This window comes from Canis lupus, chromosome 20, assembly GCF_003254725.2.
Source record: "Canis lupus dingo isolate Sandy chromosome 20, ASM325472v2, whole genome shotgun sequence".
Lineage (NCBI taxonomy): Eukaryota > Metazoa > Chordata > Mammalia > Carnivora > Canidae > Canis > Canis lupus.
The window spans coordinates 12,047,212-12,071,812 of NC_064262.1; the positions used below are offsets into that span (position 1 = coordinate 12,047,212).

The 24,601-nt window shown below is 35.3% G+C and overlaps 2 long non-coding RNA genes across 9 annotated transcripts in view; one reads left to right on the forward strand and one right to left on the reverse strand.

Moving 5' to 3' along the window:
- Positions 1–24,601, reverse strand: part of LOC112662466 (uncharacterized) — a 99,216-nt gene that overhangs the window by 70,448 nt on the left and 4,167 nt on the right. The window lies entirely within an intron of this gene.
- LOC112662463 (uncharacterized) overlaps positions 1–24,601 on the forward strand; it is a 71,392-nt gene that overhangs the window by 40,928 nt on the left and 5,863 nt on the right. For 2 of the 4 annotated variants that reach the window (XR_004807508.2, XR_004807509.2), the window contains one exon: positions 8,404–8,491. The exons of the other annotated variants lie outside the window; for them this stretch is intronic. This is a non-coding gene — a long non-coding RNA (uncharacterized LOC112662463). The remainder of the gene's footprint in view (positions 1–8,403; positions 8,492–24,601) is intronic. 4 annotated transcript variants of the gene reach the window in all.

Here is a 24,601-nt window from a genome sequence, read left to right on the forward strand (position 1 = left end):
TGAAATTCATCACTTATTTTCCAAGTAGTTGAGTTTTTCTTGATGTCTTCTGGATACTGACTTTAAGTTTGTTCTTTGAGAATATATATTATATAAATAACAAACCAATCAAGAATAAAAAGAGAAATAATAAATTATCAATAAAAAAATGAAGAGACATTACTGAACTCATATAGGAATTACAAGGATATGAGAGGTTTTTATTAATAAGTTTATGCAAATAATATAAACTAAACTAAATTAAAAAGTGAAAATATGGAAGAAATCAGGGAAAGAAAGCATAGAAGAGCATAACTACCAAAATCAATACTGAAAACAAACAAACAAACAAAAAACCAAAATCAATACTGAGAAAAAATTTAAATCCAAATAATGCTATAGATATTAAGTGGATTGAACCAATAAGAAAATTTCCGATACAGGGATCCCTGGGTGGCGCAGCGGTTTGGTGCCTGCCTTTGGCCCAGGGCGCGATCCTGGAGACCCGGGATCGAATCCCACGTCGGGCTCTCGGTGCATGGAGCCTGCTTCTCCCTCTGCCTGTGTCTCTGTGCCCCTCTCTCTCTCTCTCTCTGTGACTATCATAAATAAATAAAAAAATTAAAAAAAAAAAAAAAGAAAATTTCCGATACAGAGGGCTTGCTTAGTAACTCCTTTCAAAATCTAAAAGAAAAATATCAGTATGAACAAAATCTTTCAGAAAAAAGTAGGATTCCCTTCTCAACTTGTTGTAACAGGCCAACATAAACTTTATTCCACAAACCAACATAGCAATTTATTATATACAAGGAAAATTATAGACTAATCCTCTTGAGAACTAGCCTTTAAAATTCTAAAATATTCTCAGAGGAAAGCAAATTAAGAGAATTTGTCACCAGCAGACCTACCCTAAAAGAACAATCAAAGAAAATTTCCTAAATAGAAAGAAAATAATAAAAGAAAGAATCTTGGGACATCAGGAAGAAATTTTTAAAAAGCAGTTTAAAAAAATTAGCAAGTATAGTAGACTTTCCTTCTCTTCTAGAGTTTTCTAAATTATGCTTGACAGCAGAAGCAAAAACAAAACACTGTTTGATGTGGTTCTAAAGTATATAAGGGACATATTTAACAAATAATTATAAACAAGGACTGATACATGAACAAAAGGGAGGAAAGGTTTTCATGCACTGTACTCCAATTGGCAAATGAAGATACCATTGGACTGTGATAAGGTGTATATATATATATATATATATATATATATATATATATATATATTATTTGTATATATATATATAATATCTAAAGTATATACTAAAAAGCTATACAGACACTATAGATGCATCAAAACACTGTAGGTAGATCAAAATGGTATCGTAAAGTAACCTACAGAAAGGCAGAAAGAAGAACTAAGAGAAATGACAGATAACAAAAAAATGGCAGACTTAATACCTAACATACTGATAATTGCATTTAATATAAATGCAAAGGTCTAAATAAACTAATATAAAGTATAAGGCTGGCATTAACTAAAAAATAATGACTCCACTCTATGCTGTCCATAAGAAACTCATTTCAAATATAATAGTATAAGCAGTTTGTAAGTAAGGAGATGGAAAAATAACCATAATCAAATTTCATCAAAAGAAACCAGGAATTACTGCATTGATATCAGATAATGTAGGTTTCAGGGAAGTAAAATATCACAGACAGTAAGGGAATTATACAGGGATAAAGAGTCAATCCGCCAAGAAGATATAATAATCCAAAATATTTATGTACCAAACAATAGGGATGAAAATATGGGAAGCAAAAATGGATAAAACTGAAAGGAGAAATACAAAATCCAAAACTGTTTATGGAAAACTAAACATGCCTCTCTCAAAAATGGGTAGGAAAACTAGAAAGAAAATCAGTGAGGGAAAAATCAACAGTGTGATCAACCAATAGGATCTAATCTACATTCATAGAATACTTCACCAAACAATAGCAGAATAGTTATTATTTTCATCAACATAGAAAATATCATCAACATAGAAAATCAAATACACAATAGAAAAAACAATATGAAAAATCAATAAAACTGAGAGTTGTTTTTTGAGGGAAAACAAACAAAATTGACAAAATGTTAGAATGACTATTATAAAAAAAAGAAAGAAAAAAGAAATAACAAATGGTTGTGACAAAATTGGGCAGCCACAGTTTGGGGTGGTTTTTTGTTTTTTACTCTTTTTAATGAGCCTTTGGCTTTAGTCTCACATCTTACATGATAATTAACACAAAATAGATCATTAACTTAAATGTAAAGCACAAAATTCTAAAATTTTTAGAAAATAATAAAACAAAATATTTGGTATCTGAGACTGCACTAAGAATTCTTAGACTCAACAGAAAAAGCACAATCCATAGAAAGAATTATCAACAAATTGTTACACATATCATAGACACAAAAGATCAGTAACCAGAATACACACAGATAAAGAAGAGTTGCTCAATCATTAGTAATCAGAAAGTGACATACTATTTAATAGGAATCAGAGAAATTTTTGTCAAAAAACTTAATGAACTAGGCGTTTGCAAGGATATGGAGACACAAGAACTCTTACACTTCTTTGGTAGGCTATAAGTAAGTGGAAACACTCTCTGAAGAGCAGAATATTTATCTGTTATCCAGTTACACTGAAGATGTGTACATATTATGGTTCAGAAATTTCATTTCTGGAATGTTTGCCTAGGGGATATTCATGCAACGTTATTTATAATATTTTTTAAAAGGAAACAAAACAAATGGCTGATGGATAAACCATTGATATAATCACATGATGGAATATGATACATGTAGCATGTCAAATGAGTGAACTAGAACTTTTTGTGTCCACATGGATTTATATAATTATTTAATAAAAGAGAAGATAATGCAGAAGGACATCATTCACCTAAACTTTTAAAGCAAACCAAATTTAAGTATGTGTAATACATAAACATATGTGTAGAAAGATAAAAACATATATAGGAAGGACTATACATCAAGTTCAGAATGGGGGTTACTCCTGGGTAGAGAAGGTGGAGAAATAAATGGGTGTTTGCTTTACCTGTAATACTGTATTTTCTAAATGGAGAAAGAGCAATTGAGAAGGAAAGTGAAGTTTGAATTCATTATGGCAAATTATTAACATTTCTTCATCCTAGCTGGTATCTACATAGATATTTATTACAGTATTCTCTTTAATCTTATAATTGCTGGCAATATTTCATAATAAAAAATATAAGAAGCTGGCCTGTGAGATATTTTTCACTAAAAGTACTCAAATACATACTTTCAAGAGCATTCTATACAAATACACCCTTAAAAGTCGTGTTATGAGGCTGTTACTCATCAAGTATAGAAAATCTAAATAGGTATCTGTATAAGCCCTGGGAGATATATGTTAGAGAGTGCAAAAGTGTAACAGGATTTGGAAAGTCTTTTCCAACCAAGAGATCTTACAAATAGAAATTAGAATTGTCCCTAATACTGTGTAAATTTATCAGCATCCTTCATAAAATGAAACTGTAGCGTAATGAATGAAATTAGAAGTCTTTTCCATTTACATTCTGCAAGTTGCACTCACCCTAGAGAAGCAGAATTTCACTTGCATTGCTCGCACCACACCAGACTGCGCCATTAAATATCAATTATCACCAACTTGGTCACGTTTCTTATGTGAATGGACTTAAAGAAAAATCCAAATTTGGGCATCTATTGTATTTTAGACTTCGCTTTTTAACAACGTAACAGTAGTATAGTAATACATTCTCGTTAGTCAAAGTACAAATAACACAAAGTGAAGGTTCTGTTTTGGATCTCCAAAATTCTACTTCAGGTTCTACTTGACCCTCCAGAGCAAACCATAGTTATCAATTTAGAGCAGGGCTTCTGACTGTGTCAGCATTATTGACATTAAGGATAAAACAATTCTTTGTTGTGGGGATAGCCTTAAGGATGATTAATAGCACCCCTGGCTTCTGTCTCCGATGTGCCAATAGCACATTTCCTGTCCCAACTGTAACAATCAAAAATATCTCTGGACATTGCCAAGTGTCCTTTGGGGGCACAAAATGTGTTCTGGTTTAGTACTGCTATCTATATATATCATTTGAGACTTTTTACCATGCATTATTATATAGTATTTCCTGAATATATTAAAGTATATAGAGATTTATATATGGATTTTTAAAATATAAATTGTATCATAAATACATATTATTCTACACCTTAGTTCTTTTTTTGGTTCTTTTCATCTAGTTACTACATCATGTTATTACAAAACTTTCAACATCTATATCTTTTGTTCATTATTATTTTTTTCCCTATATATCATTCCTTAGTATGGATGTATTACTTTTTAACCATAAACATTTAAGTTCATTTAAATAAATTCAACCTTCTAGAAAAATGGTTTCACCTATCTGCTCCCAGTCATACCTAAAATTAATGCCTTTCTAGTCTGGGTGAGAGTTTCTTTTGTTTTCTACTTCTGCCAAACAGAATAATAATATGCGATACCAATATTTCAAAATGCCCTCAGTCATCTCTCACATGTTTTCTAAATTATTCCAACCCTATCCTCTCATTGCTGATGAAGGAGCCACAATGTCTAGGTATAAATAGGCCTTGGGTTTCATTCATGCAGTACCTATCACAGTCTGTTCTCTTTCCTTGGGCATTTTGAGGCTAAGCATTATTGCAGCTATAAATCACCCATTTGCAAACTCATTTCCCCTGAAAGGGCCTAAGAGCCTCTCGGGTGTCCTGCGTTTGAGAAAACATTGATCTGAGCTGTAAGCTGTGTGGCAAAGTGGAAAAGATTCTGGATCAGGAGCAAAAAGAGCCAGGTTCTGCTCTCATATACCTTAAGCAGGTTCCTTTCTACTCTGAGCCTCTGTGACCTTGACCTCAGACTTGAGTAAGCTGGTTTTCAGGCTGAAGCTCTGAGATTTCATGACTCTTTTAGATTGGAAGACCAAAGTTTTGTGTAGATTTTATTCTGCTGGCCAATAATTATCCTACTGCACATTCCTTATGCTCTTTGTTTTTGTTGTTGTTGTTTTTAAGATTTTATTTATACATGAGAGACAGAGAGAGAGAGAGAGAGAGAGAGAGAGAAAGGAGGAGACACAGGCAGAGGGAGAAGCAGGCCATGCAGGGAGCCCGACATGGGACTCCATCCCGAGACCCAGGGATCACGACCTGAGCCGAAGGCAGATACTCAACCGCTGAGCCACCCGAGCGTCCCTCCTTATGCTCTTCGTATAGACAAGGTAGAAAACTGGGAGTTTCAACAGTTTCCTGTGTAATGAATTAGCCTAATGATGAAAAATGAAAATACATTTTATGCTAGCTTAACTAGAGTATTAAAAGAATTTTATCTCAAGCGGTCAGCAGCACACTTTATTAGTCAAAATGTTCATTATGTATATGTATATCAGATCACATTATACAGTTTAAGTATGTACGATTATCTCTATTATTTTCCAAAAAAGTTAAAAAGGTTTGTTATTTCCTATATCACAGTATAAATAATTATTTCTCTATGTTTAAATTATTTGAGTTTCTTAAGAGTTGAATATAATTAATCATTCACTTCATTTTTGAATGAACAGAAACCTGGTTATTTGGTCTGACTTCAATTAACCAAATATTTTTAAGATCACTTTGTGAATGGTGCAGACACTGCTTCCTCATATCAGTTGCCAAACAAGGTCTTTCTTTCAAAATCAAAAATTTATGCTAATTAAATGTTGTTGACTTTTTTCTGCATCTCATCAAGGTAAATGGTATTAGACATTTTGCAGGCTCTACCAATTACCCCATTCTAACAACACCATCTATGGTATATTTAGAAAAAAGTGTTCTTAAACAGTTCTTCTTGAGGTAAAAGTGTTCATAACTTTGATCCTATCTATAGTCCCAAACTCTGAACACAACTAATTGAACTACAAGAATAAAACACAGCTAATCTATAGGCTGGGAAGTGACAAATGGGAGCCTGGATGGAGAGAATCTTCTTCATTAGGAATAGTTAACTGTTGATTACCTCAATCAGATCCCCTCTTAGGGTGGTCTGATTAGAGATAGAGGAAAATGCACTGGAAATGGAACAGAGAGGGGAAAATGCAGCAACAAGAAAGTATGTAAATAGCTAGGTAAGAGAATCCAGCAAGAAATTAAAACTGCAGGTAAATAGAAGTCATAAATTTGAGAAGAGAATTTCAAAATGGAAGGTTAGTTGCAAAATAGAAACAAAGATGAACCAAGTTGCTTGTTATGGAAGGATCCAGAGATTCTTACCAATAAAAAGGCAGTGAGGAAGACTGAAGGCCAGAGTCTATAAAAAGCCTCAACTATGTTCTTCCCATCCCATTTCATACCTTTGGGCCTTTGAGCTAAAAAAAGTATCTAAAATATGTTGCTGGGAAACAACCTCAGACAGGGTAGGAAGCAAGTCAAGGAGAAGTTACCCCACACTAACAGTAAGTGCAATTTCTAAACAGAGCAGCCCACACTACATATAAGCAAGGTCAAAATAAATAGTGCAGCAACTAGGCTGACAATATTCTTCAATAGAGAGAAATAGAAATAATAGCTGATGAAGCCAATCTATAATAAAAAATAACCAAAGAATTAGAAGAAAATACCCCACACATGTTTTGTACTTAATAAGAAGAACTTATTAAGTAACTAAAATAATACAAGAGCTTCAAACAAAATAATTACAAAATACAAAAGAAACTTCAGAGCCAAAATACATTTAGGAATAAAACTATATCAGAAGATTGGGGAGAGGTGGTTAGAGAAAGTATGAGAATACTAGTTTTCTAATATTTTTAATAAGGAGGTTAACAGATAAAATTGCAATATTATTTAAAAACAATATTAATATTTATTTCTCAATGTTTCCAAAGTACTATTTTTTTAAACTGTAGAGGGATTATTGAGGAAAACAATAGTTTGTATAGTGAATAATTTTTGATATCCAATTCCTTCTATTTCTTTGAGTTTCTTTAATTTCTTTTTATTTCAAATTTAACATTTGCACGAAATTAAATTAACAATTCTGTTAATTAGTACTTATATAATGATGTCATTTTTAAAGAGTTTTTCTGATTTTGTAATGATGTATCTCTCCTCATGTAAACACAGACATTTGGAATGATATTCACCTAGTGGTAGTAATAGTTATTTCTGGAGAATAGAATTGGGTTTTGTCATTTCCAAATTTTCTGCATGTGCTTTCTATATTCCTTTAATTCCTTAATGAGAGAATGTACCAGTTTCACAAAAATAATAAATTTATTTTAAAAAACTCATCAAGCAGAGTGTAGCCCAAATCCTGAGCTGAGGCATACCAGTATCTCAGTTCCCTTTTCTTTTCTTTTCTTTTCTTTTTTTTTTTAAGATTTTATTTACTCATGAGAGACACAGAGAGAGAGAGAGAGAGAGCCAGAGACACAGGCAGAGCCAGAAGCAGGCTCCATGCAGGGAGCCCGACAACTTGATCCTGGGTCTCCAGGATCAGGCCCTGGGCTGAAGGAAGGTGCTAAACCGCTGAGCCACCTGGGCTGCCCTCATTTCCCTTTTCTACCATTGTGATCAGAGATTATTCCAAGGAGAACTAGATAATAATGCAAAAAGTCTTTATTTCTTTAAATAAATAAGTAAACAAATAAAGTCAAGATATTTGCACATGTTTTTCCTCACCATCATCAAACTTAAAGAAATGGAATTTCAATAACTATCTGCTTCAAATGTTCAGCTTCACTTTTTTATTCCTTAAATTTGGGGTTCATTACCCTCTTTGGAAGCTAAAGAACACTACAGATTGTTTTTAAAAGAAAAATAGCCTCTACCTACACAAAATATTTCATAATGCTTGGGAGGGGTCCATGAGACCCATGGAGTTTACCCAGTGGCAGCATATGATAATCCCCTCTGTGTGCTACATGTCTTTGCAAGTAGTGGCATTCTGGTTCACAATGTGGACTCTGCCACCTGTTCCCCCACTGTTTAGGTGGTATCTTTCTCATGTACATTTCCACATATCTGAGGATCCACATTATAATCAAAAGCATGAGATTCATACGTCAAGAACAACACAAAGGGCCAATAACTAAAATGAAGATGTGTTGCCGATAGAAAAAATGATCCTATACTAGAGCATAAATCAGTGAAATCATTCTCTGAGGAAACACATGAAGCTTTATAAATGACACACACACAGATGCTGAGATGATCAAGGACAACCACTGAGCATGCTTTGTCTTCAAGAATCACAACATCTCAAGATAGAAAAAAATCGAAATCGAGAACAAATGAGTCTGACTCCATGTCTTTGCTACTGCAGAGTTTCTGTCTGCCACCAAATCTGTATTTTTCCATTCCAGGTTCAAATTCCCCAGGTGACAGCAGTTCTGTCATTTGCCTCAGGAGATAAGTCTATCATCTAACACTGCCAGCAAGATGTTGCTGAGAGTAAGCCTAACTGTTTCCATTATTTTCATCCCATTACTCCTAGTTATCCCCTATTGGGCCATTCTAAATACTGTAATTCCACTCTCATCTGTTTTTATTTCTTTCAAATATTCACAGGCTATCATTATTTCCCCCTGTATTTGTCCCTAAGCTCTTTTAATCTTTCCTCATAAGTAAGCCCTTCCATCATTTTTTTCTCTGAAGACATAGTTGTGGGTATAAGGGTGCCTTTCATTTTTCTTCATTGTAGGGGAAAAATATGGTCCATTTATAAAAGTTTCCCAGGAGATAAATCACCTAGATTCTGGGGAGTTGGAAGGTTTTGACAATGCATTACTTGCTCTGCTGATGATGCTTGAATTTGGGGGCTGTTCTCATAAAATTGGCCCCAATGGATCATTTGACACAACCTGTGCTGTTGACAATATCCTAGAGAGTCCCTCATTGGCTGGCATTGTCAACGCTCACCATAGCACTTCTGTGATCCATGTAAGTTGCAGTGAAGTCGTGAGCTCCAAATTGGTTACCAGCAAGAAATTCATGAGATGTATCACTAATGAGAAAGCAAAGTTTATTAGGCAGTGATGAGTTCAATTTCAATTATTCAACTGTTTGCCAGGCTGCCCTGACCAACAGTTATTCATAAAACATATTCTTTGCACCTGGGATGCATCCATGATTCCCCAACTCATTTAGAAAGCTCTGAGACATGGTATGGATGATGATAAACTAATGATTTTCATGCTCTCTGAGCTAGAAGAGATCATTACTGTTCAACTTCCCAATTCAAATTAAGTCCTAGGGCTTAGCTGCATGTGTATCAAGATGGTGCAGAACTCCCCTGTGACAATAAATTGAAGCGCTTCCATCTGTAAATGAACACTTCATCCCCCACCATATTTTACACAGCTGGGTCACAGAAGCAGATAAGCTATTGGTACCATGATTGCCCTGGGTTAACTCATAACCCACAATGTAACAGAGGTCTTTAGAATAAAGCATACTTCAAAGCCCAAACCCAACAAGAATAGAGTATTCTGAAGAGAAAAATAGAACTTTTCAAAAGGGAATGAAAATGGAATTCTTGGAAAAAAAAAAAAAAGTAACAAAGACAGTATTCAGCATTCTCAACTATTCCTCAACTACTTTTCTTCTTCTTGTCCCTCTAAATATGGTTCCTCAGAAACCTTTTCTTGAACTGGAAGTTTGATTTCTCATTTTCTCATGTTCTCATTGGTAGTATAAACTACCTTCATTTTGTCAGCTTTTATATAGGTAATTCCTGAATCTCTATTTTGTACCTCAGGTACAACATGCATATCTAACTTGTTTCTGGAAATTACCTGAAATTTTCATAAGCAACTCAAATGTGGAACAGCTCAAACTGAATTAAAATTCCCCATCTCTCCAAGTTTTGCTTAAGGTTCCAGTTTTCCATTTATCACATTCCAAAACCTAGACTCATCTCTGAATCTTCCTTCCCTGCTTTTCTTTCTTTCCCAATACACCAATTTGCTGTCCAGTCCTACTTACTTTCAAATAGAAGTCCTTCAATAAATGTCCCAAGGTTTATTATCTCATTCTAACTCACCACATTCAACCTCTTCTTGCTCAAATCAAAGTCTTTTCCATGTATGTTGATATGTTAGGTGAGAAAAGATTTTCATTATTGAGTAGTTTTCAACAAATGTAGACTTAAAAAGATATTTAACCTCAGGAATTCTTAGGGTTTTTAATATCATAATATAGATTATGAGATACAATATGCAATATGCAGCATTTACCAAATTTATCAATGATGGAATCCCTTTTTGAGAGAAAAAGTGCATTTTGGAACACAGAGCATGTTGCTAGATTTATCTAACTAAAATATTTACCTTCTAAAATGCAGTCAGTAAAGTTTATTTCCAGAATTCTCATTTTGAAATGCATTGTTTTTCTAACATAATACCAACAGATTTTTCCCATACTATTTCCTTTGCATACTTTGATGAAATCAAATTAGTTAACATTCCCTTGTTTTCCCAATTCCATACCTTCAATTATAACAGACCTCTCAACCATATATCTTCCTTCTTTCTCCTTATCCCATCCCATAGTTTTCTTTCAAAATTTATCCATCCTTCAAAACCCATGTTAAAGGCCACTTTCTACAAGATACTTTCTCTAACAAAAATTTTTTGAAAGATGAACAACAACTAAATTCATTTGTTTTACAAGAATATTGTGTATGCACATTTACATGTGCTTTTGTGTATTTTCTTCCCCAGGTAACTCCGATTTCTCTAATGGCCTGAAATGTGCACAAACATTTTTGGATCTATAATGTCATCTCAAAATATGCAGAAGAATAATTTGATAACATTCAAAACCTCCATGATTTAAAAAATCTTATTAAATTGAAAAGAGAATAAAATGTCCCTAACCTGATAAAGGGTTTATACTTAACAACAGCTATAACAAATAGTATCCTAAATAGGGAAGTATTTGAAGTTATTTCCTTTAAAATTGAACAGTGTGAATTTCCTTTAAAATTATAACCAAAAAAGGAATTCACACTATTCAGTATTCTACTGGATATCCTAGCCAGCAGAACAAAACAGGAAAATGACATTTCAATCATAAGAATTAGAAAAGAAGAACTAAAATTTTTACTATTTGTACATGATATAAATTAGTCTTCATGGAGAAATCAAGAATTTGATTACATCACTGAGAGGCATTCCATTTAAAAAAAGACACGAATAGATGTTCACTAAGTGGATCTCATTTTATTATGACTGAATAATAATTCATTTCATATATATGCCCATTTCTTACCCATTTTATCCATGCATCTATTGATGGGCATTTAGGTTGCATCTATGTCTTGGTTGTTGCAAATAATGCTGCAATAAACATAGGAGTACATGTATCTTTCAAGTTAGTGTTTTCATTTTCTCTGAAGTGGAATTCTTGGATCATATGGTATTTAGATCTTTAATTTTTTGAGGGATCATCAAGATTTCTTAAATTTTTCTGATAAGAGCTTAAATTGGAATGATTGCTTTGGAAAACAATTTAGAATAATTATGTAAAGTTGAACATTCTCATATCCTACAATTAAGGAATTCTCAAGGTACATAAGAGAGTCTTTTATACATACACACAATTATGCAAAATTATAATTTTTGTAACAGCAACTCAAATACCCAATGAAATGAGTATAAATAAAGTGTAATATATTTGGGATATTATGCAACCGTCAATATTTTTTAAAGCTATGGGTATATGCAACAACATGGAGAAATATCAACATTGCAATAATAAGTAAAATGTTAGATCTCAGAGGATTACAAGCAGTTTCTATTTTTGGTAAACATTAAAAGAAATTAAACAATATGCTTTTTTGGATTACATATATATGATGAAATATCATAAGAAACAGCAAAGAAAAGATTGGAGATAATGGTTACTTCAGACAGGAAAGAATAGGAATAGGAAATAGGAAAGTCACAGAAAATGTCATGAATTAAGGATTATGATTAATCTAATTCTGCTCAGCAATAAAAAGAAGACAGGAATTGTAAATGGATTGGATGGTAAAGTGAAAGAAAGGACTTTAAGATTTTTGGCTTGAGCAACTAAATGGATGATCGTGCCATTTACTGAGATGGAAAAGACTTGATTTCATTTTGAGTTTGTTGGGGAGAAAAAATAATCTTCTCTATTCCTTTCTGAGGTTTTGGCTGAGACCTCTATGATAAAAGATAGATTCAAAACAGGAAAACAAATAGAAATTTATTAACATGTATACCTCATGTATATATGAGAGATACCCAGGGAAAAAATGAGTAGCTCCCCTAGGTGGCTTGGACTTCAGGATTAAATACTATCTTCATAGGGAAAGGGGAAAGGGAATGTATCCCTCCTTAAGGGTGAGTAAATAATTGAAAAGACAAATGGGCCCTTAGAAGAACAGATCTAAGTTATGGTAGTCTGTGACAAAGTCTGTTTGGGTACGTGGTGTCGACTTCCAGTCTCCTCTGCTGTGATGGGTCAGTCCTTTCTGTTGACAAAACTCCTGGAGAAGGGATTTAACAATTGATTTCCTTTTGGAAGAGCTGCCTTCAGACACATAGGGAGTTCAGAGAAAGCCTCTATGCATTTGTTGTTTTTCAACGGTCTCAAAATAATCAATATACTAAAGTGGCATATTTTGAGGTGGCATGTTCTGAACTCCTATAGTCAGATTTTGGGTTAGCATATTCTGCTACTTTTTAAGTTGAATATGAAACATCCATGTGTAGAGATCAGAAACTCAGAGTGGCATCAGAGCTCATGTGAATATAGAGGACATGGAGCAGTAGTTGTCTCAGTCCAGATCCTTATCACTGTCTGTGCCAGGTCACACAACTAGACTACATGTTCCAACCAGCCTTTGAGCTGGGTAATAGTTATATGACTAAGGTCTAGCCTGTGTAGTTTGAGTGGAAATGTTACAGGACTCCTCTGCTTTCCTCTTCCTGAGGCCCCAGAGATAATGTACAAAACAATAGAAGGAACCAATGTCTTGTAATCACCGTAAGGAGCAAAGGCAGAATGCCTTGGTGGCTCCGTCTGGTAAGCATATGACTTGATTTTTGGCTCAGGTCATGATCCCAGGGTCATGAGATTGAGCCCTGTGTTGGGCTTCATGTGTGGAGCCTGCTTGAGATTCTTTCTCTCCTTCTTTTTCCTCTGCCTCTTCCTGCTTATTTATGCTCTCGCTCTCTCAAAAAACAAAAACAAAAACCAGAGAGGAGCAAAGGCACCCGTAAGTTAAGCCCATCTTAACAGTTATGTGATCCAGAAATAAACTTCTTGTGTGATTGAACCATTCTATAGTTTAATGGTTTGAACCATTACATATGTTTTTATAATATATATCATATAAATTAATATATTATTTAGATATATTAATACACTTGTATTAATAAATATGTTAATAATTATTAATGTAAACCTATAAAGCTTCCCATAAATTGGCTGCCTTGAATAGTTTTGTGACCAAGAAATAAGTTTCTTGTGTGTTTGTACTATTTTATATTTTAGATATATATTATAAAAGTAATATACACATACAATATAGATATTATATAAATGTCATATAGCTCTATTAATAAAGTTATGTTATTTATTAATATAGATATCTAAATATCTAACACATACTATCTCTGTGTTAAAGCAATTCAATCTATCCATCTAATGCAGGAATTAACATTTTCAAGTGAAGTACTGCTTTAACAAAAAGTGATGAAATATGTAGTAATGAAGAACTTGTTGGACCTGCAACAGGTAGTGCAGAAATAGATTTCATAGTCTAGAAAGATGGAGATATGTCTGGTAAAACTGTCACCTACAATCATTTAGAAAGGAGATTATATCCTGAGCCTGTTGCACAGGAGCAGAAAGGAATATGTTAGAATATCAGTTGCTTATTGGCTATTTTTTGCTACTTATAGTGAGGAATTATAAGCAAAGGTATGCAAGTAGAAGTTAAAGAATGTACAGGGCTGAAAAAGCCAAATTCTTAAAGATTGCAAAGAATAGGAGACAATTGAAAGGAGGCCCATTAAGACTTCTCAGTTTAAAAATAATAAAAAACTCAGCCTTGTGGCAAAGATAGATTAAAGTTGTTATATTTCTACCCAAGCCTTTTGTTTCAGATAGCCTCAAGGCAAGCTCCATTAATTTGAGAGAAAGAGGCTTGGGACAAGGAGAAAAGAAATATGGAGGATACATCTAGGCAAAAACCTAAGACATGGTAGCTGCTACCTAGAACCCCCTAGAAGCAAATAGATCAAAAGTCTACTAAGTTTTTAAGAGTTTTATTGCTAATGCAAAAGCACAAGCTTGACCTAAAGGTACCTTTAACTGTTCAAGTCATAAAACATCTCAAGGGCTGAAAACTTGCATCAGTAGCAAGCAGGCTGCAACAGCTCCATATGGGCAACTATGTGCACTTGAGATGTGGCCAGGGGAGAAGTAAGCAAGGCAGAGCAACCCAGAGGGTGTTTCTCCCAGAGAACAGAGGGAGGGTGTAATGACTTTAATCAAGGAACTTCCTCCACTGCCAGGGGACTTCCTCGTACCTGTTCCCAGGATCCCATCATGGTAATGGACCAGACTGATGACTTTTTTTGTATCCTTCTCCTTTTGAATGGGAAGGTTTTTGTGTGTGATCATCTTATCTCTGTTCCACCACAGCAATATGAAATATATCTAGAAGTTCCCAGCCAGGGGTGATTTGGGAACATCTGGAGACATTTTCTGGAGTTACAACTGAGTGGTGGAGGGAGAGGCAGGGTGTAAGAGAAGAGGAGTAAGGAAGGGGGCTGCCACTGGCATCAGTGGGTAGAGGGTAACTATGATGCTAACTAAATATCCTACAGGCCATTCTCTACATAAAGAACTATCTACATCCATTTGCCTCCTTGAATGTTGCCCTTTGGATTTAAATAAGGTTATATGACTAAGTTCTACCCAGCAGAAGGTGAGCAGAAATGGATGTGTGCTGCTTAATGGCTGGCAATTTTAAGACAGTAGGTGGGTGGGTCTTCTGCTCTGTTGGCTAGATAGAAAAAACCTCAACTGATGATGGATCCACCAAGTGGAAAGAGCCTGAGCATTTCATTCACCACCCACTAACCGGAAACACTGCTTTAGAATGAGCAATTAAAGATTCAGTGTTTACTTACTATAGTAGTCCTGTCTACCTCAATTAAGAAGGTACTTTAGAGTTTGTACTTTATATAGGATAACCTGTGAAGGCTTAAGATAAAACTGGGTCTCACTAGACATTTCTTCTCTATTCATTTGAGTGCATCTTTTATTCAAGAAAATGTTTAATATACTTAGAATTGTGAAAATGCTATGTACATACACAAGTAAACAGCATTGCTTTTGACTTTAAGGAGCACAGGCAGTTGAGGAAGTAAGATGCTTAAAATAATAACCACCAATACAGGACAAAGAGTTCAACAAACACTTGTCTTTGAATGCCATTGTTTTGTCCATATATAGCTTCTACACACAATAGTAATTATAAACTTAAGTGCCAGCCATAACTTTTGCATATTAAACACAACCATTGCCTTCCTCATCTTGCGGCTGTGAGAGGAAGGACATTCTATGCAATCAGAAGGGAAATCGTAGGGGAAAGAATCTGCTGCTTATTTAGAGAGCACTTATCCAAAGGCAACCTATTTTGGAAGAAACTTGTGGGCAACTTACTTTGCTCAAAAACTTGTGGGCAAGAAATTCAGGAAGGGCTCATTTAGGCAGCTTGAATCTGAACCTTGTAGCATCAGCTGCTAACTGGGGTGAGGGAACCCACTGTGAAGGTCCCTTCATGCACACATCTGGTACCTTGGCACTCTTTGGCCTCTCTCTCTCTCTCACTACATGGTATTTCCACACTAGTTTAGGATTCTCACGGCATGGGAGTCTCAGGGTAGACACAATTCTTATGAGGTTGTTGATTTCTAAGGGAGAGACATATAGACATATAAAGCTCCCAGGACAGCTAAGGGCCATGCTTAAAACAAGCATAGTATAATTTTCTCCATATCTAGAAGTCAAAGAAGTACAGAAGCTGCCTAGATTTCCCCCTGACAGAAGAGTGGCCAGGCCACACTGCAGAGGAGCATGAGAGGGAGATAATATGGCCACTGTCTTTTGCAAAGACAATCTGCCCCACTGTCAAACACTCCCCAGAAAGCAGTGGGGTAAGACACATATGAAACCAGGACAATATAGGAGCTCTAGGGTGGTTCAGTCAGTTAAGCATCCAACTCTTGGTTTCGGCTCAGATCATGGGATTGAGCCCTGTGCTGTTGTTCTGCATGGAATCTGCTTGAGATTCTCTTTCTCTTTCTCCCTCTAACCCTCCCCCTATTTGTCCTCACTCTCTCGCTCTCTCAAATAAATAAATAAATCTTAAAAAAAAAAAAAGAGAGAAAGAAATAAACCGAGACAATACAGGGGGATCATCAGACTAAAAATAAAGGTCTTCCTGTCCAAAGACACAGTTTATCCAGCAATGCTAAGACAATGCCCAAATAAACAAAAACAAGGGATAAAGATAGAGATTAGTTTAAAAAGCATAAATGACTTTTAAAAGTAGGAAGACATGTACTCCAGAAAGTGGGCTTGAATGACGTCATTTGAAAGTACTAATAATATCAGCACCCACATCCCAAACTCTATTTTAGGTGCTAAGGATACAAAGATTATAAAACACAATTCCTTACTTCAAGAAGTTCACAGTCCAAAGGGAGTATTATGACCCCTTTAATCAATATTTTCTATCATTACCTACTCAGGCTGAAATTGTGGAATTAGAGAAAGAGGAAGAAAGAATTAGGACAGAGAGAATTTTTGCCTTAAAAACCTGGATTAAAAGAAGAGTGTGCTGATTCTTTGTTCAGTTAAGATCACATCTTCAATGTAAATCCCACCTAAATTAAATGTAATTTAAACACTCACATATTTGCAAGTTCAGGGGTGGGCAAAATATGGTATTTACAGCAGTACTTGTTCTTCCTTTCCATTGTAAATCACAGCACCATGTCCTTCTGAGATCATGTGTGGATTTAGGAATCTTTCCAAGATGGGGCTCCAGGTAGCCATTACTAATCTGTCAAGTTACTATGCAAGAGAAGACCTACTTGCCATCATGTTGGTGTGAAGAATTTCTCAATTAAAGCTTCTGAGACTAAACTCTGAGGTGACAACTGAACAAGCTAAAGACAAGTCCCCATTCAGTTAGTGTATTGATCCTCATTGTAAATCACCAGGGGATTTTTTAAAAATTATATTGCCCAGCTGTCCCACAGACCAATTAAATATAAACCTCTAAGGAGCAACATTTTTTTTTAAAGCACTGAAGACAATGTATGCAACCAAGGTTGTGACCCATTGTACCTAAATAAAGAATGCATCCTTAAACGTTTGGGTACAAAGACACTGATTATACAGCAGGCTCCCAACGGGGGACATTTGCTGATTAAGGCATTGCCAGATGACTGGTTTTTATTCCCAGTTGGCTTAATCCTCCAACTGATCTCCAGATGTAGAATATCTTACACTTGCTTCCATGTTTATATGCTGATAAAACTTCAGAATTAATCAGTGCATTACAAGCACAAGTTTGTGGTGTTCTTGGTCCTATTAATTTTTCATTTTACTTTAAGCAAGGAGTTTTTAAAGTATAATAATAATGGAGAAAGTAGTGTAAGGCTGTTTTGTTTTTCCTCTGGCTTGCTTGAAGTATTGACAGTATTGGAAAAAGTCACCAAAACAAAAACACTAGATAATAAAAATGCCCCCATTAGAAAGAAATTTATCACATCAAAATTAATGATTTTTAGCCAGTAACAATGCCACTCTTTTGCTGTCAAGTTAACTCAATTTCAATTTAACTGAGCCACTCTATCATCTGAATCAGAGTAACAGACAGAGATGAATTAAGGCGATTCAGAGGCTGCATATACTATGTGCCCTGGATAAAAATTAATCCTGGGGAATGTTTTTATCTTTTCACATTCTCTTCTCTCTTTCTCTTTCTTTCATGCTTATTTAAGAGTTATCTTTCTTAATTGCAATGATGAAGGTATCATTAAATTTATTCAATGTCTGTGATACTGATTTTTTTTTTGTTAAAAAAAATATCAAATAGAGAGTAATACCACACATTCAAGGGAACTATTATGGGGTCTTGATTCCACCTAACATTATAATCTTTCCTTCTGCCTTCTCACACAGTCTATGGCTATTTTAACAGATAACAGGAGTATCTCTGCTTAATTCTTTAGGACATTAGAAAGCTTACATTCACTGCATAAAAACAGTTCCATATTTTCTTTTTTTATGTAAGAAGAGTGAAAGAATGGGTGAATGGGTTCACAGGAAACTCCACTTGGCCTTACTTGGGATATTAATTGAGTAATAACTACCTGAAAGTGAAGACATTGAGGCACTTTCCTAGGCCATAGGGCTAAAAAGATGAGTAAGTCACGGTCCCTATACTCCAGAGCAAGCGTAGTACAACTTAATAAGCCTAACCATATTCCCCCTGGCAAGAGCTATGGAAGCCAGAGAGCAGTGAGACTGGCCACCTGCTGAAGACCTCTCTGTCCTGCTAGTTATACCAAGGCCTGGCCTCCCACACTTTGAGTACACTTGGACTCATGTCTTTTATTCATGAACACTTGGGTCATTTCCATTTCTTGCCTACTGTAAATAGTGTTGCAATAAACATAAGGGTGCACATATCTCTTCAAATTAGTGTTTTTCATTCTTTGGAACTTGTACTCATGTCTTATGTCCACAACCAGACAGCGAGTATCTTAAGAATAGTCTACTTTTTTCCTATAACTTTAATAAATTTTGAATCTTTCATGTGGTTCAGTTCTGTAGAGAACTGCACTTGAGAAACTCTTAGTAGTCTAACAGAAAGAAAAAAAGAAAGAAAGAAAGAAATCAAGTCTTTATTGTGTCTCCCCAAGACCATCAAGGGGGCCTATTCATAAGCCACAGCAAGTCTGCTCCAAGTCTCTCTCTTTCCTTCTCAAGGATCTCACATCTCACCACTGCCTTAATGTCAAAAGTACTTCCTTCCTAATTTATTCCCTTCTCTGCTGTCTCTTTCCAGCCTTTTTCTCTGCCATCTTTTCCTCCATGTCTCTTTGTATAATTGCTTTCATATTTTTCCTATTTATCTTTCTCTGGTGTTCTTTGGACTTTAAGCAGAGAAACTCCTCTTTTTCTCTTGCCCATCTAGTCTCATTCCTATCTACTTAGTTTTCTGATTCTGCTTAATAAAAAATTCAGGGAAGTGGGCAGGTAAATTCATAAAAGAGAGCAGGGAGAAAAAGCCTGGAGATGCTCACACTTTGGTCAAATAGATACATTTCCATCTCATCTCTGAATCTTAAAAGCTCAAGACTGTACTTTTCAAAAATCTGTTTTTCAGATCACCTAGATCAATTATTACCTGGAAGGTAGTTAAAATGACAAATTCCCAGATCTCTTGGTTTGAAATCCCACCTTGGACCTATTGATTCAAAACTTTGGGTGGGGAGCCTACCAGCCTGCATTTTAATAAACACCCGGCAGGGTTTTTTAAACAATTTGAGAATCTCTGCCATAGGAAGGTGAAGGAGTCAGGGCACAATTGAGGGCTGGAGTTTGGGAAGTCTGCATGGAACATATGGTTGTTGAGCCAAGTCTGGACAAATGAGTAGGATTTAGATAGGTGGAAGGCACGACGGAGGTACAAAGATATTTCAGGAATTACAAGAAGCAGAGGGGAATATGATGTAGTGAGTAGACAGTGTAAATTCTCCCAGGAGTGTGTGTGCATGTGTTTGGCTGTGGGTGTGTGGCAGAGCCAGACAGATTCCCTGCGAGTAAGATAAATTGTATGGCTTCTTAAGTGTACAGTGTCTTTCACACTATGCATGCTTAATCTTCAACTTTCCCACCCTAATTTGTAAACCATTATCCTTGCTTATTACATAAAAATGATTCTTGGGGCACCTGAGCGGCTCCGTTGGTTAAGCGTCTACCTTTGGCTCAGGTAGGGTCCTGAGATCGAGCCCCAACTCGAGCTCCCTGCTCAGCCTATTCCTCCCTCTCCTACTCCCCCTGCTTGTGCTCTCTATTTCGCTCTCTTAAATAAATAAATAAATAAAATCTTTTAAAAAATGATTATTGTTTCTCTTAGTCACTCCTTGCTAGTGATCTTCAAATGTTTGTTTATAGTTTTTCCTATATATGAGTGACTAAAATTCTGGTTGGTATTCTTATTTATCCAGATTATGTGATAAGCTTAGGTAAGAATGTGAACAACTTCAATAGCTCTAACTCATGCTCTGCTAATGTGAAGACTGTTTATCTGAATGACCTCTCCTGCTGGAACCAGATCTAACGATATGAGGAATTTTGAAAAAATATTTTAGCTGTGTATAATGTTCCAAGACTCAAAATTAAAGGGTTTAAAAAGATGGCTTTGATGTCATAAAGACTAGAATATCTGTGCCCCTGTGGTGTGGCCTTAGATTAGGCCTAATTTCTAGTTTCTAATTTCTCTAGTTTCCTGTTTGATTAAATTGGAGTGAGAATAATTGCTACATTAGAATGTTTTGAGAGGAATAAATGTTATTATATGTAAAGCACTGGCACACTAACATGGCAAACATTCAATAAGAGGTACTTCTCATTGTTTAGCTCATTGTCTGTATATTTATCTATTAATAGCCATTAAAGTAATTAATATATTAGGATGTTAGGGATCATGTATTTCTAGGAGTTTTGCATAGTGGTTCACAGGATAGTCTCTGGAATCAGGCTGTTTGACTTCAAATCCCTCCAGACTTTACCAAAACCATTTGAGTGACTTTAAGCACTTACTGTCTCAACACCTAAAGGGAAATAAGAATATCACTTTCGTCACAACATTGTTTTAAGGATTTAATTAGATAATCCATACGGTACATTTGGAATAGTGCCTTAATAATTGCCAGCTATAATTATCACCACTGTATAAATAAATGTTTAGATGACATCCTCTATATTTTGCATTAAATCCTGATGAGGAAAGGGTCAAAATATAAATTTAATACTTTAAGGAGACTTCTATACAAATATAGAATGATTATATGACAGTGATTTATTTATAAGGGAACCAGTAAGATGGTAAAGCTGATTCTAAGATCATGTAAGGAGTTCAATATTTATTCATAAGTCTTAAGAAAAAATCAGTATTAGAATCAGATTGCAGGAAAACTGGTTATTGCCTTATAAGATAATAAAACTGTAACATTTTGAGTTACCTTTTCTACCATACAGAAATCTATAAGTAAGCATGTATGTTTATAGTGTCTGGGTCTGATTAATTAGTAAGTAATTATATGATTATTATTAACAATTCTTTTGATGGGCCTATAAACAGTATAGTAGCATGACTTCCAGTGGATTTATTATAAATGCTTCTGCTTTATTTCCAAGTTTTAAAATTTTTTTCTTAACGAATATAAGGCATAGCCACACTGGTAATTAAGCTATAAATGGCTTGAAATAAAAAGCTCATCTTCTATATTTTGAGTACTTCTTGAAGTATTTATTCAGTAACATTTATTAAATATCTATTATAGTTTCCATACTAGGTGCTGAGCATAAAGAGATAATATAGAAATGGTCTCTCCTCTTTAAAGATTCACAGAGTGGATACACTCAATATATTCTTGTCATTTGATCAAAAAGATGTGTACTCCATTTATTAAAGTTTTTAAGAGCCCAGATTCTAATATTAGGCTGCCTGGATTGGAGTACTATCTGGCTGTGTGACCTTGGCAAGTTTTTTTCTCCTTCTGAATTTCGACTGCCTTGATTATAAAGAGAGGATAAAAATAATACCTCATAAAATGTGTCAGATTATTAGAGGAGTCAATACTTAGAAAAGTGCCTGGCACATAGTAAAGGCATAATAAATATTAGCTAGCATTATTATTAGTACAATAAACTATTACACATTGTGTATCTGGATTTCAAAGACAAAACTTGCCTGATCCTAAAATCTTAACAAAAGACTAACACAATGCCTGGCTAATAAAAGATACTTAATATTTAGTGGATGAGTAAATGAATGAATGAATGAATGAATATGAACTTTTGAAATGCCTGCAAATAAAGTGACCTATTTCCCTCCTCACCCAATGACAACAATTTTCCAATGCAGAGTACTCAATTGTTAAAACTTCACCCACAAATTTTCATTTCTTCTATCTTAACTTCAGTAGTTAGCCTAACACAGTTAGTGTAGCCATAGACCCAGCATCCTATGACTTGCAAAAAATTTATTGAAAATCGAGTTCCAAACAAATTACTGAGCTGAGAGTTAATTATAAGAAATAGAGATACTGAATAAAATTGTTCTGTAAATGTTGTTTACTTTTCAGCTTATTGTTTGTTTATAACCTTCTTATCCTTCTTCCAATTATCAGCAGAAAGCACATTCCCTCAAACAATCCAATTGGCTTTCAAACTACAGAAGCCTGAGTCTGCAGAGCTTATGTTGCTCTAAGTGTGTGTGTGTGTGGGGGGGGGGGGGGGGGGGGGGGGGTAGGGTGCTATTATAAATGCGTCTGAAGAGTTGAAAACATCCTTTGATTCCAGGTGGGGTTTTTTTCCCCTTCCCAAGTGTGTCAAACCCCCAAATTGTCAGCAAGGATGCTAAGGCTGAGTGGGCCAGATGAAATGACCACTGCTTTTGAGTCAGGACACATGATTTGCAGGAAGAACAAATCACATCTTTGCCATTTAGGATTGTGCCCATAACATCCACACAAAAGTACTTGAATCCAGTTTTCTTATCTGAATACTATAATGAAAAAGAAACTATAATTATTTCTAGCAATTGCCACCTAGATATACCCTTTCTTATTGCCATAGGAGATGTTAAAAACCTCTATTATTGTGCATACTATACTAATATTGTGATTATTGACTTACTTGTTTGGTTCTTTCAGGAGACAGTGAGACTCTAGAGCATCAAATCCATCTTATTTTTGCAACCCCAATTGTTAAAGTGGTGCCTAGTATCCACAAGACATTTAATAAGCGAGTATTCCACATACACAATTTCATTTTCACCTACTACTCACTGGCTTACAAGCTCACTTGCTTATGCTACCTGAGACATGTGGCAGCAATCCTCACTGTCCCTTACAAACTCCAGTGATGTTTACCCACCTCTAGACTGGTTTGAAGCTGTTTCCCATGCCTACAGGGCTCTTTCTTTCTCTTGGGACTTATTTGAAATATTCATACCCTTTTAACATTTCTTCAAGCCTCACTCCACCTGACACAATCCCTTCCTCCTCAACTCACCCTAAGTAATTGCCCTGTTTCCACACTTGAACTCCACCACCAGCTGTTTCATACAGTTCCTGAATTGTTCCACATTGCTGATCATAGTTACATCATGATGTCTTCTTCTCTTTTGTACACTCCATAATGCCCAGTGCTTTATACAGACTAAAAGCTCAAAAATATTTTTTTTTCAAATTGAACTTGCTCACATCTCATAAGCCAATCTCTTCCAGCAATTGCAATTGAAAGTGCCTTGTGTAAAACTGAAATCTCGGACATAAGAATGCCTAGACTATTTGATAATGGCAACAAAGCCAGTAATAGATTCCTTTCATTTTCAAAATCTTAAAAAACAAAACAAAACAACAACAACAAACCTAGTAACCAATTTGAAAATGTTAACTCGTGGTTCAATTATAAAACAAAACAAAGACTATTTTAATTTCTTTAGAGAGTGCACTCAGGAGAGTTGGGGGCAGGAGAGAAGCAGAGGTAGAGGGAGAAAGAATCAGGCAAGAACCTGGCTCTCAACCTGATTCTACATGTCCAAGGAGAGCCCCATGTGTGGCCTCCGTCTCAAGACCACTGAAATCAGGACCTAAGCCAAAATCAAGAGTCAGATGCTTAACCAACTAAGCCACCCAGGCACCCCCACTATTACTTTTTAAAAATCTGCTCTTCTGCCCCTTTCCACCCACTTGGGGTTATATCATTGCTCAGATGTACTTACTACAAAATGTAGTCTGTTTCTTTCTCTACTTTTTTTTTTTCAATTTTTAATTTAGAAGAACATTGTTTAGAATGTATTTGAAAGAGATAAAATCATATTGTTAAGCTTTTTAAGGAGAGAGTGAACTGATTGATGGATTCCCTGTCTTTTTTTTTTTTTAAGATTTTTAGAATTATTTATTCATGAAAGACACAGAGAGAAGGAAGAGACACAGGCAGAGGGAGAAGTAGGATCCCCACAAGGAGCCCAAGATGGGATTGGATCCCAGAACTCAGGGATCACATCCTTAGCGGTAGGCAGACACTCAACCGCTGAGCCACCCAGGCATTCTGATCCCTTGTCTCTTCTGAAATCTTTTTTAACTCTTGAATAATTTATTTATGTAATCATCATAACCTTCCTCCTTCTTCATCCCCCTCCTCTCTGAAATTTGATGGGTAGAGTTCTTTTCAATAGTCTTAACTTTCTTGGAGCAAATCTAGCCC